Here is a 19,541-nt window from a genome sequence, read left to right on the forward strand (position 1 = left end):
GAAAATAAACAGAATTAATTGCCAAGACTTTTAAACAGAAGTCTATTTTCTAGTGTGACGTGGACACAGAAGGAAACAATGGCACCTATCTGTTGTCCCTCAACCTCTTACAAATGTCAGTCTGATTTAAGGTCCTGTGAAGATCTGGGATTACTTTGCCAACAAAGGTCTGTCTAGTCAAGGCTATGGTTTTTCCAGTATGGATGTGAAAGTTGGACTGTGAAGAAAGCTGAGCGCCGAAGAATTGATGCTTTTGAACTGTAGTGTTGGAGAAGATTCTTGAGAGTCTAGACCCTGCAAGGTCTAGAGGACATGTGATTTCACTGCAAGGAGTGAAAGGAGATCCAACCAATCCATTCTAAAGGAGATCAGTCCTGGGTGTTCTTTGGAAGGAATGATGCTCAAGCTGAAACTCCAATACTTTGGCCACCTCACGTGAAGAGCTGACTCATTGGAAAAGACTCTCATGCTGGGAGGGATTGTGGGCAGGAGGAGAAGGGGACGACAAAGGATGAGATGGCTGGATGGCATCACTGACTCGATGGACATGAGTTTGGGTGAACTCTGGGAGCTGGTGATGGACAGGGAGGCCTGGCATGCTGCAATTTATGGGGTTGCAGAGTTGGACACAACTGAGTGACTGGACTGAACTGAACTGAACTGAAGATCTGGGATTCTTTCTTTCTGCTCAGATATAGAATGATAAGGAGGTAGGAATGAATCTTCTCAGACCTTGATGTAACCACTAATGGGTCCCCAAGTAACTTTTGTCCTGAAAGAAACTAAGTCAAATCAGTTCAGCACATGAAACATTCTTTTGCACATTGACAGTTATTGATGAATGCAGAGTAAATTGTTTGTTCTTAAAATGTTACTTATACTAGATAAACATCCTTGATGGTGATTCTCTTTTCCTTATTTTTCCTAAAACAAGATAATCCCAGCAATGTATTTCCTAACATTTTATGAAGAGGCTGCAACTGGTACAGATTTACCTTGGCCACATTAAGCACAAATTTTTGTTTACTTCAGTGGTCCTGAGTCCCTAACATATGATATAGTTGGAGCTTTCCAGGTGGTGTTAGTGGCAAATAACCCGCCTGCCAATGAAGTAAACATGAGACACTGGTTCAATCCCTGGATGGGGAAGGTCCCCTGGAGGAGGGCATGGCAACCCACTCCAGTATTCTTGCCTAGAGAAGAACACTGGAGTATCCTTGCCACGGACAGGCCACACAGAATCAGACACAACTGAAGCGATTTAGCACACACATGATATAATTGTATCACAGGGAGTGAAACAGCATTTTGTAACAGGGTCTAGAATATTAGACTGGGAAAGATGATAGGAAGAATAAGGGGAGAGAAGTCAAGAAGAAAATTATTATCTAGCTACAGAGTTTTGAATTTTTTTTTAGAGGCACTGCTAAATAATTTGGATTTGATTTTTTAATTTTCTATCAGAAATAAAAAGATCCAAATCTCTTATCTAATTTACTTGTAATCTGTGAGCTAGTAGTTAAGAGCTGTATGTCAGATGTAGCTTGCAATTATATGTTTGTTCTTACAAAAAATAAAAACAGGTATATACATCAAACAAAGAAGATACATCATATTGTATTCATATTTTCATCACTGAAGTAAAATATCATGTGCTAAAGAATGAGCTAAAAATAAGGACAATAGAGAGTATATAATAACAAAAATAGAATATTACTAGCTACATAGCAAATTGCTTGCCAAGCTTTGTTTTATGTGTGGTGTAATTTATTGCCACGAGTACTTGGCAGAAAGAATTAAATGTTTGCATTTTCATTGCACCATTAGATGTTGCTGCCATGAAATATATTGAGAGCAGGACAACACAATACATGGTGAAATCACATTATGGGGGAGGGGTATCATTCTTCATCCTCAGATGAGTCATGCCGAACCGACCACTTTGTATGCATTTATTTTTTGTTTATGACCCATTCCACTTTTTGGAGGTTTTATCCATAACAGCTTATTGATAATAGACAGCAATTTACAGTTGCATGAAAGAACACTCATACTATTTATTGCTAACTATTTTTAGTAGCAACTTGCATTTGAACTCTGAAATTGGATACTTAACCAACTGATTATATATTGGCCATTTTAAGTGCAAAAATAAATGTTTTTCAAAATTTTTACTTTCTTTAGTAGAATTTCATTTCCTCACAGCCCTTTCAGAGATGAAAGAACATTCCTAATACTGTTTGAGACTTAAAATAGGCATTATGAAAGAATTAACTTTCATTAATTAATTTCACTTAACTTTTTAATTAATGGTCACTTATAAATTAAATATTTACTAATTATTTGATTTATTTGTAATGAGATTCCAAAGCAGTGTTATCATGTAAGACTTGGATAAATTTTTAGAAAAGTATGTGTTACTATATCTGTTTTAAAACTAAAATGGAATTTCTCTATAATACTATTAGCTGGGAGTATATTTGAGATAAAGGAGATTGTCTATGACTTCATCATTGACCCTTGACCACTGAAACAGGAAGGAAGGAAGGAAGTGAGGGAGGGAGGAAAAAGGAAAGGATCTAAACCCAGTGAACAAAACGGCTCAACCTATTTTCTTTCAATGTTTATTTTTATTTTATTTTAAAGTTCATTTTTATTCCAAAGCTTTATATCTCTTGGTAGTTTTCATGATGAATCATTTTTCATACTCTTTGTTATGGGTTTTATAATTCTCAGTGATCATTATTACTAGGTGAAATTATACATTTGGGGAAATCAAATATGTTGCTTACATCATTTACATGCAATGGGCATTAGAGTGCCTAAATATTCCCTTTCAGTGCTGCAATAGCTCTGGTCCCTATCTACCACTCTATAATGAAGGGACTGATGATGTTGTAATTTGAGATTGTGACTGTCATGATGGTATAATCATTGCAGGATCTGTCTCGTCTTCTCGCTCTATGAACTCTATTGACAGAAATATATTCTTTCATTTTTTTTACCTGAGAATTAATATAAGTTTTAGGCATTAAAGCCATAATCTTAGTTCAACTTGAATTTCCAATTTTGTTAATTTTTATTTTGATTGATAGACATCATTTCATAAACTTAATGCCTGAAAACAGAACAGGTTGTGAATCAGAATAACAGATCTGCTAGAATAAAAGTGGTTATGGAAATCTCACCCCTCAGGTGACATTCTATACCAAGAGCAGACAAGTGCCTCAGATTCTGTTGGGATATAATTATCTCATAATAACTATTTTCCCAACAGCACTGCATTACAATCAGGCCATAAAATTTGTTTTGTGTCTCAGGAAAGAAGATAGAGTAAGCAATTTGGAATGTTACAAAACAGGCTCAGTTGAGCAGTTTAATTTGCATGGATTATCCTCATCCTCTGAATGTGCCATTGACCAATGAGAGTTATCAGTTGCCTTGGTCCAGAGAGCATTATCATTTTATATGCACACATTTGCATAAATTGAGATTAAAAAGTTGCTCAAAATATAATAAAAGAAAAAGAACTATTAAAACACTAGCTGCTGTAAATAATATATTTTACAACTTCAGAGATGTTTTATTCTACTGTATTTAGCATACATCTAACAGATATTTTGCCAGCAAAGATTTGCAAAATAAACCAGACTAAAACAGCCCTATAATTATATCTGTGTAAATGTTTTAAAGGATTGTATTATAAGAAGAAAAAATGTAGTAAGTTTATTATGCTATTTATAGTATGCAAGCAAACTTTATGCAAGAGTCAGATAGACTTGAGTTAAATCAAGTACATTCTATAGTTTCCACAATTATTTTAGAAGCAGCAAATTTCCAAACGTAATTTTAGTTAGAGTAAAAAGCATTTGTTGAGTTCTTATATTGGATTGAATCCCTGGGGATGTAAAGATGAATAAGACTTTTTTTTTTCCATTAAGCAGCTGACATTGCAGTATCAGACACTGGTATTGTATTATTATACATCTAAAGAGACAGATACATGCACAGGGAATAGAAAAACCCAGATTGCCTAGTGTGGGAGTTCAGGGATAATTTCTTTAAGGGAAGGTATACTTAAGGCTCAGATTTAAAGGACGGGCAAGAGTTGTCCAAAAATGAAAAAGATTATTCAAAAAGCAAATGAAGAGTTGGACAAAATTGAAAGATATGTGATTTTTAAGTGTTAGGTCTATTAAGGTACAAGTTACAGAACATTCCTTTTAGACATTCAGTTCTGTGAATGATAGTTATTTAACTATCACCACAGTTAAAATCTAGAACCTTTCGTAACTCATAAATTTCCCTTTTGCCCTATTATAGCCAAATCCTTACCCCTACCTCAGTCTCTAGTGAACACTGACCAGTTTTATCCCTATAATTTTGCCTTTTCTAGAATACCATATAAATAAGGCAATGTAGTATATAGTCTTTTAGATCTATCTTCTTTCATTCTGCATAACACACTTGAGAGTCATTCATGTGGTTGCATGCATCTGTAGCTCATCCCCTTTTGTTGCTACGTATTCCATGGCATGGATTTACTCTGCTTATTGATTCATTCCCCAGTTAGCTATTTTGGTTGTTTCAAGTCTTGGAGATTATGGATAAAGCACTGTAAACATTTCTGTACATGTTTTTGTGTGGATCTATGTTGTCTTAATTTCTCTAGAGATCATTTCTCTTAGATAAATATCTCAGAGTGGGATTGATAGTTCCTATGTGGAATATTTTGAAGTAGCTGACAGAAGTGTGAAACCACATGAGGTACTCACAATTTGCTATTACAGTAGCAAGGTGAGAGAATGAAGAAACAGAAAGAGTGGGCGAAGACCAGATTAGTACTTTTTGTTCCACGCTAAGAAACTCAGATTGTGTTCCAAATCAGATGGGGAGATTTTAAGCAGTGATGTTGTGTGCTTATATTTCCATTTTGGCTGAGGTGTCAGGGCAAAGCTTGAACTGGTGGAAGGAGGCTTTGGTGTAGAGATGAGGCTAGACATTTTAGGATTCTTAGTCCAAGATCCTACCATAGGACCTATTCCTGGCAGAGCATGCCCGAGACTTCCAGTATTACAATCCCAGGATACTGTGCAGGTGAAAAAAAAAAATGTTTACTGATAACACTTTCTAAAGAATTAGATAGCCCACTCCCTAGGATCATGGTCTGTGCTAAGTAGATTTCACTAGGAAGAAGACCTTTACTAAGCAGAGCTAAGCAGGTGCTTTCTTAAGACGGTCAAGCACTAGCACCAGGGATGAACAGCTTGTTTAATTCTCCTAACAACCCTATGAGGTAGATGCCATTATCATATGCATCTGCTGTAACAGAAAGAACAGAGATTCTGAGCCTATCAGAGCTACCACTTATTACTATGATAATCATATTACTGTGAACATCTATGATAAATTGTTTAACCTTTGCAGACTCAAATTCCTTGTCTGTAAAATTTATATCATAGTATCTACCTCATTAGAATTTTAAGAGGGTTGAATGAAACAACATATAAAATGTCCCTAGAGTATTATTGGTGGTCACTAAATGTTTCCTCCCTAGAGTTACACAGTGTATATAATCATGTGTATATAATCAATGAAATATTAATTGGTTGAAAAGTTGGAAATTAAGCTTGAGTAACTAAAGAAATCAAAGAAAAAATAAAGCATTCAAATAAATTCCTAAGATTGATAATGAACTTATAACAGTACTTTAAAAATCCATTTAAAAATGAAAACCAGGATCTACCATCTGTTTTGATGGAAAATTAAATAATATACATGAAACGTATAAAGTGTAGACATACATTCTGCCTCACTTTTGGTTGTGCTTTCTCATGGGAAGAATTATAGTAAAATATTTTCCTTTATAATAAAGAATTGGACGTAAATGTTTTCTCTAACAAAATCCTGAGTAAAGATAAATTTAGAATATGGAAGGTCTATCATGTATTAGGAAGAATAATCTTGTTTTACATTTTCCCCAGCACCAGAATGGACTGTTACACAGATACTGAGGGAGACAGTTTGGGGAGAAAATTAAATGGACCTAATTATTAGAACTGTCCAGTGTAAGAGACTGGTTTTCATTATGCAGAATCTCTATGACCATCTGTCAGGAATGATTTAAAATAAAACATTTTTCATATTTTTCATATCTTTATTTTTTGGCTGTGCTGGGTCTTCATTGCTGCATGGGCTTTTCCCTAGATGTGGTGAGCAGCGGCTACTCTCTAGTTGTGGTGTGCAGTCTTCTCATTGTGGTAGTTTCTCTCATTGCACAGCATGAACTCTACGCACACAGGCTTCAGTAGTTGTGGTACGTGGGCTCAGCAGTTGCAGCTCCAGGGCTCTAGAGCACAGGCTCAATAGTTGTGGTCTACAGGCTTAGTTGCCCTGCAGCATATGGGATCTTCCTGAACCAGGGATCAAACCCATGTCTCCTGCATTGGCAGGCGGATTCTTTACCACTGAGTCACTAGGAGAGCCCTTAGTGAATTATTGCATTGAAAGATAAGATTAAGCTAGATAGCTTAATAAAATCTCCTGTAATATAATTTATCATCCTTGACCTTTCCAAGTGTATGACTCAGTGATTCTCTATTTTTACCTCTTCAGAGTTTATAAATACTTTAGCAAAATACTGCTTCATTTGAACACCATTCTGACCTTTTAAATATATTATTGTTTTCAAATTGTTAAATTCCGGATTTCAGTAATGTTGACATTTGCTACCAAAATATTTTTTAGATAATAAATAGTTCAATAAATTCATGCCATTGTGTACCTTGCTATTCAGTATGAGGTTACAAAAGAACTATGTCTTTTCCTTGGATATTAATTTGTTTGGTTTGCATGTCTTCAAGTAAACTGTTTTACTGCATGTTTTTTGCATGTTGTACTTGATAGCTTCAATTCATCCACAGTTTCATATTACACTCTTTTAAAAAGTGGGCGGGCTATTTTATATTTAATAGTTGTCCTATTCTCATTAATAGAGCTTTCAGTTCAGTTCAGTTCAGTCACACAGTAGTGTCCGACTCTTTGCGACCCCATGAATCACAGCACGCCAGGCCTCCCTGTCCATCACCAACTCCTGGAGTTCACTCAAACTCATGTCCATCAAGACGGTGATGCCATCCAGCCATCTCTTCCTCTGTCATCCCCTTCTCCTCCTGCCCCCAATCCCTCCCAGCATCAGAGTCTTTTCCAATGAGTCAACTCTTCGCATGAGGTAGCCAAAGTACTGGAGTTTTAGCTTCAACATCAGTCCTTCCAATAAATACCCAGGCCTGATCTCCTTTAGGATGGACTGGTTGGATCTCCTTTCAGTCCAAGGGACTCTTGAGAGTTTTCTCCAACACCACAGTTCAAAAGCATCAATTCTTCGGTGCTCAGCTTTCTTCACAGTCCAACTCTCACATCCATACATGACCACTGGAAAAACCATAGCCTTGACTAGGTGGACCTTTGTTAGCAAAGTAATGTCTCTGCTTTTGAATATGCTATCTAGGTTGGTCATAGCTTTCTTTCAAAGGAGTAAGCATCTTTTAATTTCATGGCTGCAATTACCATCTGCAGTGATTTTGGAGCCCCCCAAAATAAAGTCAGCCACTGTTTCCACTGTTTCCCTATCTATTTGCCATGAAGTGATGGGACTAGATGCCATGATATTCAGTTTTCTGAATGTTGAGCTTTAAGCCAACTTTTTCACTCTCCTCTTTCACTTTCATCAAGAGGCTCTTTAGTTCTTCTTCACTTTCTGCCATAAGGGTGGTGTCATCTGCCTATCTGAAGTTATTGATATTTCTCCTGGCAATCTTGATTCCAGCTTGTGCTTCTTCCAGCCCAGCACTTCTTATGATGTGCTCTGCATAGAAGTTAAATAATTAGGGTGACAATATACAGCCTTGACATACTCCTTTTCTATTTGGAACCAATCTGTTGTTCCATGTCCAGTTCTAACTGTTGCTTCCTGACCTGCATATAGAGCTTTAGCATAGATACTGTTCTTAATTTTGAACATTGGGGAAAAATGCACTTGACATGGAACTATTAGTGTTTTTATGTTTATCACATACTGCCAAATGGATTTTTTTTCCCTTGAAGTAATCCGTCCTTTGTATTTTCACTGCTAATACCCCTCCAGACCTTAGCCATTTTATGCCTGGAATCTTATCCTTGTCTTGCATAATTTGATTCATTCTAAAAGGGCTACAAAATTAAGCTTCATAAAATATCTATTTATACAACACCGTGCCTTAAACTTTCAATGACTCATCATTATTTCTAGAGAAAAAAACAAAAATCATATGATTAGGCTTGAATTCAAGCCTTCCACTGTATGACTGTGCCTACCTAAAAAACATGCTTTTTAGTACTAAAAAACTTGGTTCCTTACATGTCAAACTCACCCTTAACACCTTATTTGCTGTCCTGTATCCACAATCCACCTATGCAAGTATCTATGCTTCAGAACGCAACACAAGGCTATCATTCTCTCTACAAAGTCTCTTAGAACACCTAGCCACACTGTTCTGATCTCCTGTGGGTTTTATTTCCCATGTTATTGGACAGACAGCAAGAAGGGTCACTTGGAAAAAAACCTGGGGATTGATTGTATCTGCCCCTATTTTAAAGATGTAAAAACACTTTGGAAATTTGAATTCAACTCAGTGCTTTTTCTTCGAATTGCCTTCCTTGTTGATTAATTCTGAGTAGGTGTATTGTCTGCTGTCAGTATAACCCAATGAATGATATTTTATTATGCTGTTTATTTTTCCCAATTATTTTTACATTTGAGTTTGACAGTATTATCAATAATTTTCTAGATTAATTATTCATGATCATAGATGCCATGTAGTATATAGGTATATACCAATGCATATACTCAATGCATGAGTTTCTAAAATAGCTTCTGGCCCACCACAGAAGAGTATTACAAAATTTGCTGTAATTTAATCTTATACATGTCATCAACTTAATTTTCCCAACCTGATGTTACCGTGGGGCTTTAGGACTTGGCATAGAACTGCAGTTTATTTCAGATTTGCCCTTTAAGCAAGTACCAAGTCTTAGAAAGGGACAGAGGGACCACTGTTTATATACTGCTTACCTAGGAGCTGAAAATAGGACACCAAACCTACATATAGAGTGTTTTTATTTTCATCTTCTATCAAAGCATATCAGGCAGAGATTCCATGAGGAGCAAATGAAGGATGACATAGCATGCATTTCATGGTCCAGGATCCATTTAATCCAGCAGGTTAATGACTCAACCTGAGAAGCTTGAGTAACTCGATGATGAGGTACTAGGCTTTCCTCTGGGAGGCAATCTTAGAAGCAAATTGTTCAGATGTATATTATTATTTTTATAGTGATATGTGTGTGCATTCATAGATCAGGTGACATCATTAATGAAGATTATATGTTCTAAATAATATAAACTTATGAGTTTCAGGAGAATTGATCTTAATGAGTTGCTGTCTCTTCTCCATTTAGAATAATTATTTAATTTCAAAATAATATGACATCTTTTAATGAACTATAAATTAATCTTGAAGGGTTTTCAAATACTTTTCTTCACCACATGCAGGATACTTAATGTTTTTTCTTTTTCCCTTCTGTTACTAGTTTCCTCATTTCTTTCTAGCTCTCACTGCTAAGGGGATAGTAAATTTTAAAGAACTTTGAAAGTCTGTGATGAAATCTCTAATCTGAGTATGTCTTCATATTTTTTACATGACCATTATTAACATGACCTTCCTCATCACAGCTATTCATTGAAATCAATTATCAATTTCACTCAAGTAACAGTAAAAATTAAGACATTTAGTTCCTACCTCAAATAGCCCTTGATGTAAATTGATAGCAATGGCAGCACCAATGTATTATCCACTACAAACCCCTCTCTGCCCCTAGTTTCCTGCCACACATGTGTTACGTAGATGTGCTGTGAGTAGTAAGTGAAATTGCGTAGCACAAGGCTTGGCAAATAGCATGTGCTTCATAAATGTCAGCCCTCCCCAGGTATAGGTGGTGTAACACTTGTTAACAATTCACATTTTTTATAAAGGATAATACATAGAAATTATTTTCTAATTTAAAAATAAGTTAAACCTGCTCTGTTCTATGAGAAATTATAGAAATTATTCATGATTAAAAAGAAGTCATTTTATAATTTGAGCTTAGCAGCTAGTAAAGAAGCTGCCTGACAATGCAGGAGATGCAGGTTTGATCACTGGGTTGGGAAGATCCCTGGAGAAAGAAGGAAATGGCAACCCACTCCAGTGTTCTTGTCTGGGAAATCCCATGGACAGAGGAGACTGGTAGGCTACAGTCCACAGGGTGCAAAGAGTGTGACATGATGGAACGACTGAGCACACAATGCTTTAATAATTTAGGCATATGCTGTGGCTGTATATATTTAATTCTCAGACTGAAAGGAGAATGAGGGAAAGCACCCCTTTCTTCACTTCATTACCTTCACCATCTTAAAAACCAAGGAAAATTTATTAAATTAATTTTGGTTTGTCAGAATTCATATCTAATAAAAATAATTTTCAAATACTTTTTTCTTTTAGAAGGTGATATGACAATAGCTAAGAAAATGTTTGATATGCTTAAGATAGAAAATTTTAAATGATTTGGTTTAATTCATAGTGGATCCTTAGCTTCATAATCTTGGTGAGCTACCAGGTGGCTCTGGTTTCAAGTCTGTTTCTACAATCTATTAATACAATTTTAAGAAGACTATTGATATGATATTAATTTTAAATGTTTAATTAAAGTCTAATATTTATCTTCATCAGGTTTTTACAATCCAAAACTAATCATTCTGCATGAATCTTTCTATGAGGAAACACCTCATACAACATTATGGACCATAGCCCACCAGGCTCCTCTGTCCATGGTATTCTCCAGGCAAGAATACTGGAGAGGGTTGCCATGCCCTTCCCCAGGACATCTTCCCGGAGTCTCTGCTGTTTCCTACGTTGGAGGTGATTTCTTTATCACTAGCACCACCTGGGAAGCCCATGAGGAAACACATCTACCTGCAAATGTGTGTCGTGCCCCTCTTTTTCCCAGATTCCTCACAGCACTCTCCACACCTCACCACTCACTGGGGAACTTTTAGCTCCAGGATAATGTCAGGCCCCATGCCTCCCATTACATCCCACTCAGTCAAAGCTCAGATCTCTACAAGTGAGCCTTCTTTGTCAAGTGTCTCTTAGAAGAAAAGCAGTGTCTGCACTGCTTTTGAAATAATTCACACAGTTATGTGTGTGAATGGCTATTAATTTTGTACTGTGTTCAGAATTTTTCAGGTATTTTAATGAGAGGATGCTTGTTGACACACGTTAATTTCAGCCAAGTAAAATTTCGAATAATTTGACAGTAGGAAATGACCTCTCTCTGCAGCATGGTGGAGGTTGTTTTGGGGTCATCTAGACTTGTTTAGGCAGCTCTAAACATCAGCTGTAGGATCAGCTGTCTTTTGTTATTCTTGCTGATAACAGCTTCTCTCCTCATTTGACTTGCCAACCAAGAGGTTCTCTAAAAGCCCCATTTTTTATTTTACAATGGTTACCGTGGAAACAGCATTGAGGACGCTGGGTTTCTGAGTGAATGTGTATCTATCTGTCTGTGTGTGTGTGTGTGTATTAGTAGGGGAGGACAGGAGAGGTTATTGTTTATATGTCTGGGTCATTAGAAACTTCAGTGATGGTAAATGGAAAACTGACTTTACTGTAACATCAGTTTTACATAAAATATTGTCTTTTTTTTTTTCTCTCCAGTGATCAGCTTTTCTCCCTCAGGTATAATTTTCTCTTACTTCATTGACTAAGCCTGTTTATTACATAGATGAGATGTATGTATTATCAGAGAAGCCCAGCTCTGCCGGATTAAGGTAGTGACTTATGAAGACAACACACCCTCCCCACCTCCGCCCCCTCCCCTGCCCCACTCTCCCCTCCCACCATATCATCACCATGATGAGGATGTGCTGTGCTTAGTCACTTAGTCGTGTCTGACTCTTTGAGAGCCTATGGACTGTAACCTACCAGGCTCCTCGGTTCATGGGGATTCTCCAGGCACGAATACTGGAGAGGGTTGCCATGCCGTCTTCCAGGGTATCTTGCCACCCCAGGAACTGAACCCAGGTCTCCCACATTGCAGGCAGATTCTTTACTGTCTGAGTCACCAGGAGATGAGGATAGGATGGAAATGGACCAAATGTGAGTTCAAAATAGGTCCTGTGAATATGTTGGTTTAGCTTTTGAGTTTTGTCTCTGGCAAAAGGGATGCTGCCATTAACACTGGGAAGCCCAGGAGAGGAGAATGCAGAAGCAGATGGGGGAAACCACTTTTGATTATACAGGCACTACTGATTCTTTTTTAAAAATCGTTGTGAGTGTTGTGAATGTAAAATAAGACAAATAGTTGTATGTGGTATATACAAACCCTCAAGTCACCATCAGGGCTTCCCTAGTGGCTCCAGGGTGAGAATCTGCCTGCCAACGCAGGAGAAGTGGGTTTGATCCCTGAGTCAGGAAGATGCCCTGGAGAAGAAAATGGCAATCTACTCCGGTATTCTTGCTTGGAGAATCCCATGGACAGAGGAGCCTGGTGGGCTACAGTCCATGGGATTGCAAAGAATCTAACAGAACTTAGTGACTAAGCAACAAAAACAACAGCAGCAAATCTCCATCAGTCTCATCAGTCTTGTATAGGAATGTGTAGACAATGAAAAATATAAATTCAGGGGCTAAATGCTTTTAGAGTTAGAAGCCCCGCAGCTAAAAATTCCAAGATTTCTAGTGTTTGAGTAGCCTGTGAAGGTAACATTATTTAGATCCTCATAAACTGAACACAAGGAAAAATGTGAAATTATCTTGAATTAAGCTTTGCCAATGTGAAGGCACTGAAATATAAAGCATTCTAAAAATAAACACTAAAGACTTCAATCTATGTCTCGTTCATTTGTCATTCTTTTTCCCTGAGGCATCTTAAAAGGTAAACATGTATCTTTGCTTTTTATAACCAAATTTAAAATTTGCAGTGAAGAAAGAATGCTGACAATATACAGACTGCAATCAATCAAGAGCATAGGGGTCACTTTGTAACAATTCTTGATATTCATTGAAAGAGATTTCATTATCTATTTTAAAATTCTAAATTCTGTGAAATAAAAGGAAAACTAAATGCCAAATATAAGGTTTTCAGAAGCTAATGGGATCATTTAGGTGAGCTCTTGGCAGAACCAGTAACTGTTTCATTAAATGATTAGATTGTTTTATATTCTTTTTATCATTTGTTTCCTGTAAGAAAAAAGCCTACTTTTATTTGTTTTGTTTGTGGTCATTTTTTATAGAGTGAAAAATCTTAACTTAAGAGAAAAAAACATTAGCTATCTATGCTTTTTAACTAGAAGTCATTTTTGACAAACTTAATAAGTATTAAACACAGTGTGCCAGGCACTGTTCTAAGTATCATACAAATATTAACTCATTTAATACATTTCTTATCATAGTGTCAGAATTAAAATTTCAAAAGAAAATACTATTGGTAAAGTTCTTTGTTGTATATATATTTCTTTACTTACATTTTCCATGAACACAGGCCTCATCCTCCTTTATCAAGAATATCTAAAAAATCATCTAGAAAGTACTATTAGTTATATAATATTACACATTACAAATGCTAAATGACATAGCATAGGTAAAGCCCTTAAACATTGTACACGTGCATGTGCTTAAAATTTGATATGATGTACTATTGGTCTCATCAGATTTATTATAAATATACTTTATATTAGGATGCTATTTCAGTCTTTATAATGGCAAGCAATGTGCAAGAAGGCGTGTTCAATGAACTGAATATTTTGTATCCAAATATTTCATAGAGCAGTATCTTGCAATACAGTGATAAAACGTAGATGCTTTTTACTACTCATTCACATTTATTATAATTGGGAGGGGGGAAGCATGTATGGAGCATTCACCATGTGTAATACATAATACCAAACATTGTACATGTATCACTTTCATTAATGCTCACAACAGTCCTACAGCGATCTTTTAATTATTCCTATTTTGCAAAGAAGGAAACGGAGGCTTAGACTGAATAACTAGTGAAGGTTACATAGCTAGACAGGGGTGCGGAGTTAGTCTCAAAACTGAAAACATTAGTCCCTCAAGCCCTCAGACTAATTCTCAGTGTTATGTAATAAATGCAGTCACCAGTGTTTGTTGAATCCCATCTCTGGCTCGATGCCATATGTGGTGCTAGGAATAAAGCCACCAGTTAGAAATATTGACATGAGGTCTTTACAGTGTAATATGTGAAACATTTTAATAAGGCCATGCACAAAGTAACATGAAATCTCAGAGGAATTACAGAATATCTCTTGTTCAAGGTGTGTATTAAAGCTTATGATCAACTTCAGAAGCTTCTATAGTAGAGACATCCTTCATTGCTCATGCACACTAGCAGTGTTCTTTTTCCTACATTGGTTGCAGATTGCAGTTCTAGTCTCTGCCAAAAGTTATACACCTTTTCAGTGGTGACACCAAAACAAGACAATTTTTTTCACATCAGAAGCCTAATATTCATGCATGTTGTTCATAGCAAAGCTGCTGAAAACCATAATTATACTGTCATTTTCACAGGAGAAAAATTGCCATAGTACGAGAGGAAATAAGCACCCTAATAATAAATAATGACTACTATTTATCGACTGCTTATCATGTCCCAAGCACTATTCTCCCTATTTTACATCCGAAATTTCATTTACTTTTCAGCGCACCCTATGAGATGGGCATTATTGTTCTATTTTAGAAAGGAAATTGAAGCATAGCGAGGGTAATTTGCTCAAGGTAGCACAGTTGGTTAAAGTGAAGTCAGCTTCAAACAAAGGTCCAGATGACCTCCCAAGAACTCTACTATTCCAATGATGAAGTGATTAGAGTCTGTAACCACTCACGCTGGTTTGCATTCATGCTCTCCTGCTTCTTTGCTTTGAACCATAGATAAGATACTTATCTGTGCCTCAGTTTCCTCATCAATAAGATGAGAATAATGACTATAATATCTTCTCCATAGGATTTATTGATTGTTGTTATTTTAGTCACTGAGTCATGTCCAATTCTTTGCTACCCCATGGACTGTAGCCCATTAGGTTTTTCTGTTTGTGGGATTTCTCCAGGCAAGGATACTGGAGTGGGTTGCCATTTCCTTCTCCAGTAGGATTGGTTACAAGGTTTAAATGCATAGCAGTTACATTAAAGCTCTTAGAACAATGCCTACCACAGAACAAATGCTTAAAAAATAATACTAATAGTTATGATTCTCCTTCTCAAATTCACACCCTATTAGAAGAAAAAAAAAAATGGAAATGAATATGTGGTAGGGACTAAAGGGTAGAATTCATAGTAATTGTTCATTTGTTCAGATCAGCATATTAGCTAAAGCTACTATATTCACTGAAGTTAATGTTTTAAGTCGTACCATTCATCTCATAGACTCCAAATTTTTCTAAGAGAATATTTTACTTTTTCTTTCTTCACATTACTCAAAGTCATTATCATTATCATTTTAGTCCTTTCCTCAGATCTAAAAATCAGTGACCAAAATAGAGATAGAGCTCAAGATTCAAAGTTGAAAGAGTCAATCTCTTTTTCCCTAACATGTTTCTTAGAATCAAATTAAAATTTCAATATATTGAAAAGAAAGATTGATGATAAACTATCTAACACAAGCTGGCATTACATGCTTTTATTTGTTAATTACCAGTGATGTTTCTAACAAATTGATAATAGTAAATATTAATTAAGGGTGAACATTGTTCTATAAAAATTAAAAAGTAATGACTAAGTATAAAATGTTAGATTATATTCCTGCCATTGTTTACTGGCTTATGAGGGGAAGAATTACTAGGATGCAGAGAAAATGTCTCTTATTACTTCATTCTGTTCTAACATTTTTCCCTTGAATACCGCAATAGTCTAACACAGAGGAAAGAACATGCTTCCAAAGGAGAAGGGTGAAAGTTATTAACATATGTACATATATATAAACATAACTGAGTAAATATATACACACAGAGAAAGAGAGGTACAACTCTTTATGAGCCTAATGCAAAAAAGTCACATCCTTGGTTTAGGTGCTATAGCAACCAAGTAAAAACACTTAAAATGGTGATGAAACTGCCTAACAAAAGACTTGTTCATGTCATGAATGAAAGGAGAAAGTATCCAACCAGAAACAAAGTTATTGGAAGAATAATAAAATAGAGTTTGAAATAACTTATTACCATGAAATGTTTTATGAATATCTGTCCAGAAAATGTATTTAAAGTGTATTAAATTTCTTTGTAAAACATTTACATTGTGCTTTGGGTCTTATGAGTTAGAACTGCAAGAAAGCTTTAGTTGTTCTGTTTTGCATACAAAAATATGATTTCCTTACAAAATTTAGTTTAGATTTCCATGTTTCCTTTCTTTTCATTTGGTGGACTATTTGACTTTTATCACCCTTAGTTTTCTGTGATGGTCCTTGTCAGAGCAGAAAAAAGCTTTTGAAGTAGCTGAATATACACAGAGAAATACTGCTTTATGTTCTTCAGGGGATAAACTCCAAAAAGGAATGAACATATAGGGAACAGAAAATACTTCTCCATGAACATTTGACTGCTAATAAAAAGAAAGGACTGGGCAGCAGCAGGTATGTGTGGTGGCAAGATGATGAGCAGTGTGTGTAGTCATACCGTAAAATGTGTACACACACACAAGAAAAGTGTATACATTTTAACCATTTTTTTTAACTCGAGGAAAATATGCTAATGGATTTCTTGGTTTATGTGTTGGAGTGAAGCTACATGGTTGAATCACTTTCTCCCAAACCTAACAAAATTAACCAAAAAAGTTTTAAAAGAATGAAAAGTACATCGTCAGCAATAAAGCAAAGAAAGTGTCACAACCTCAGTTACTGTATTTAAGTAGTGGTAGTCAAGGAGACAGAGGATCCCCAAAACAGCCCTGTGTTGTACTCCCCAACCCCACTCACCAACCCTATCATGGCCACTCCTTCTCTCATCAAAACCATGCTGGGGCACAATCCTTACAGTAGTTTAGGTACTACTGCCTCTTCTGTTTGAAAATTTTACTATGCACAAGTATTATGTTTATTTCCAAGTATTCACTACTGTTGGTCCAAACTGAACACACTAAAAGAAAAAGTATCCATATATACATATATCCAGTACTTTCACTCTGGTACTTTCCTTTTGTTATATAAATGTGATAATAACCTCAAGGATTCTCCTATGAACCCAGTCTGAAAACTTGAGTCATTAAAAAAAAATAAACTATATTCTTTCACTCTACCTGCAGAAACTTAGGGAAAAATAAGACACTATAAGGAAGATTAGAAAAGATGAATTGCCTGTAATCTACCATCCAGAAAAGCTACTGTTAACCCTTGTGTATATCTTAAAACTTTATAAATACATGGAAGGTAAATGATAGCTATATCATAGATGGATAGATCAATTCCATTCAGTTCAGTTGCTCAGTCATGTCCAACTCTTTGCGACCTCATGGACTGCAGCATGCCAGGCCTCCCTGTCTATCACCAACTCCCAGAGTTGACTCAACTCATGTCCATTGAGTCAGTGATGCCATCCAACCATCTTATCCTCTGTCATCCCCTTCTCCTCCCACCTTCAATCTTTCCCAGCATCAGGGTCTTTTCCAATGAGTCAGTACTTCTCATCAGGTAGCCAAAGTATTGGAGTTTCAGCTTCAAAATCAGTCCTTCCAATGAACACTCAGGACTGATCTCCTTTAGGATGGACTGGTTGGATATCCGTGCAGTCCAAGGGACTCTCAAGAGTCTTCTCCAATACCAAAATGTAGATTCAGTCACACCCCCTCCCCGACATTTTGCATCCTGCATTTTTTGTAATCTTAACAATAGATTACAAATACATCAATATGTATTCTTTCACATCATATAATGCAACTGACTTACCCATCCCCCATTATAAACTATTTGGGCTGTTTTCCATTTTTTTCAGTAGCATACTTAACACTGTGGTGAAAACCTTTATGGTTACTTGCAGAGTTAGTGAGTGACTTTCCAACTAAAACAAACTCACTGCATGTGAGCAAAGATGTATTCCACAGTAGAAGCAGTGGAATATAGATGGTGCTGATTAAAATCTGTTTTACAGAAATAAGAATGAAGGAGAATATCTAATGCTAACTATTTCTATGTAATTTATTATGCACTATTATACAAAGGAGGTGCATCCCAAATAGGACCATATGAAGGGATAGAAAAAAATAGAAGTTAGAGCTTGCAGTAGAATGAAGTATGACTACAGGACAGGTAGAGTTATGAAATGTGTCATGGCACTTTAGCATACTGGACATTTCCCATTTAAAATTACCTACCCTAATTGATGCTTGACATTCACTAATGACTGTTCTATTTAGTCATTACTCTTGTTAATACTTAGGTAAGCATGTTACGCTATTATTAATTACTTAGATGTTAACATAAAAACATTTATCTAACTCTTTTTTAATTTCTAATTGGAGGATAATTTCTTTACAATGTTGTGTTGGTTTCTGCCATACAACAAGGTGAATCACCCGTAAGCATACATATGTCTCTTCCCCCTTGAATGTCCCTCCCATCCATCACCCCATCCCACCCTCCACCCCATCCAACACTTCTAGGTTGTCACAGAGCACTGTTTTTTTTTATGTTAAAAAGAAAATTCTGCTATCAATTGGTTTCATCATCCTCATTTATCTTCTTTTCATAGGAATTTATTTAAAAGGAGCATTGAGGCATTCTGTGCCAACTGGTAAATTGTTTAACAACTGTATTTAGCAGAACATGAAATAAAAAATAGAGTAAATTAGAAAATATGAAAGCTGGCTAATTGAAATTTATATGGTCCAAGTTTTAACTTCTTTTATTTGTCTTTTGTCTTTTATTTTATCATCTGTTCCCAGAAAACTGAAGCAAACGAAAATGTATACTGTATGCCTCTTCAATAAATAAGAAGATAGGGTTGAGTTCAGCAACCCAGCCATCTAGTCTGTTGAGACACTTAGGATAATTTAGGAAAATACAAAGATGGATCTGACCTAGTTCATAAAGTCAAGGAACTGACAGTCTTGTGGAGGAAATAAATATAAAATAATGGATAAATTTTATGGTTATAAAATAATAATACAATAAAATTTCATAGAAATATGTGTTACATGGAATTGTGTTCACACACAACTATATAAGAAGAGAGTGATTATTTGTTCAGGAAGAGAGTGTGGGGTCACCAGGGAACAGAGAACACAGAATATGACAAACCTTGAAAACTAGGTATCCCAGGTAGTTACTTGGGGGACATTGGGGCAGAACAAGTAACAAAACACACAGGTAAAGAAACGTGAGATGTCACGGTGTTTTTAAAGGACCGTGAGCATTTTGGTGCTGCTATGTTGTAAAGACTAAAATAGAGAGTGGTAGGA

The 19,541-nt window shown here is 36.0% G+C and overlaps 1 protein-coding gene across 12 annotated transcripts in view; it reads left to right on the plus strand.

Moving 5' to 3' along the window:
- Positions 1-19,541, plus strand: part of MAGI2 (membrane associated guanylate kinase, WW and PDZ domain containing 2) — a 1,467,480-nt gene that overhangs the window by 236,578 nt on the left and 1,211,361 nt on the right. The gene's annotated exons all lie outside the window — the stretch shown is intronic.

The sequence above is a fragment of the Bos taurus genome, chromosome 4, assembly GCF_002263795.3.
Source record: "Bos taurus isolate L1 Dominette 01449 registration number 42190680 breed Hereford chromosome 4, ARS-UCD2.0, whole genome shotgun sequence".
NCBI lineage: Eukaryota > Metazoa > Chordata > Mammalia > Artiodactyla > Bovidae > Bos > Bos taurus.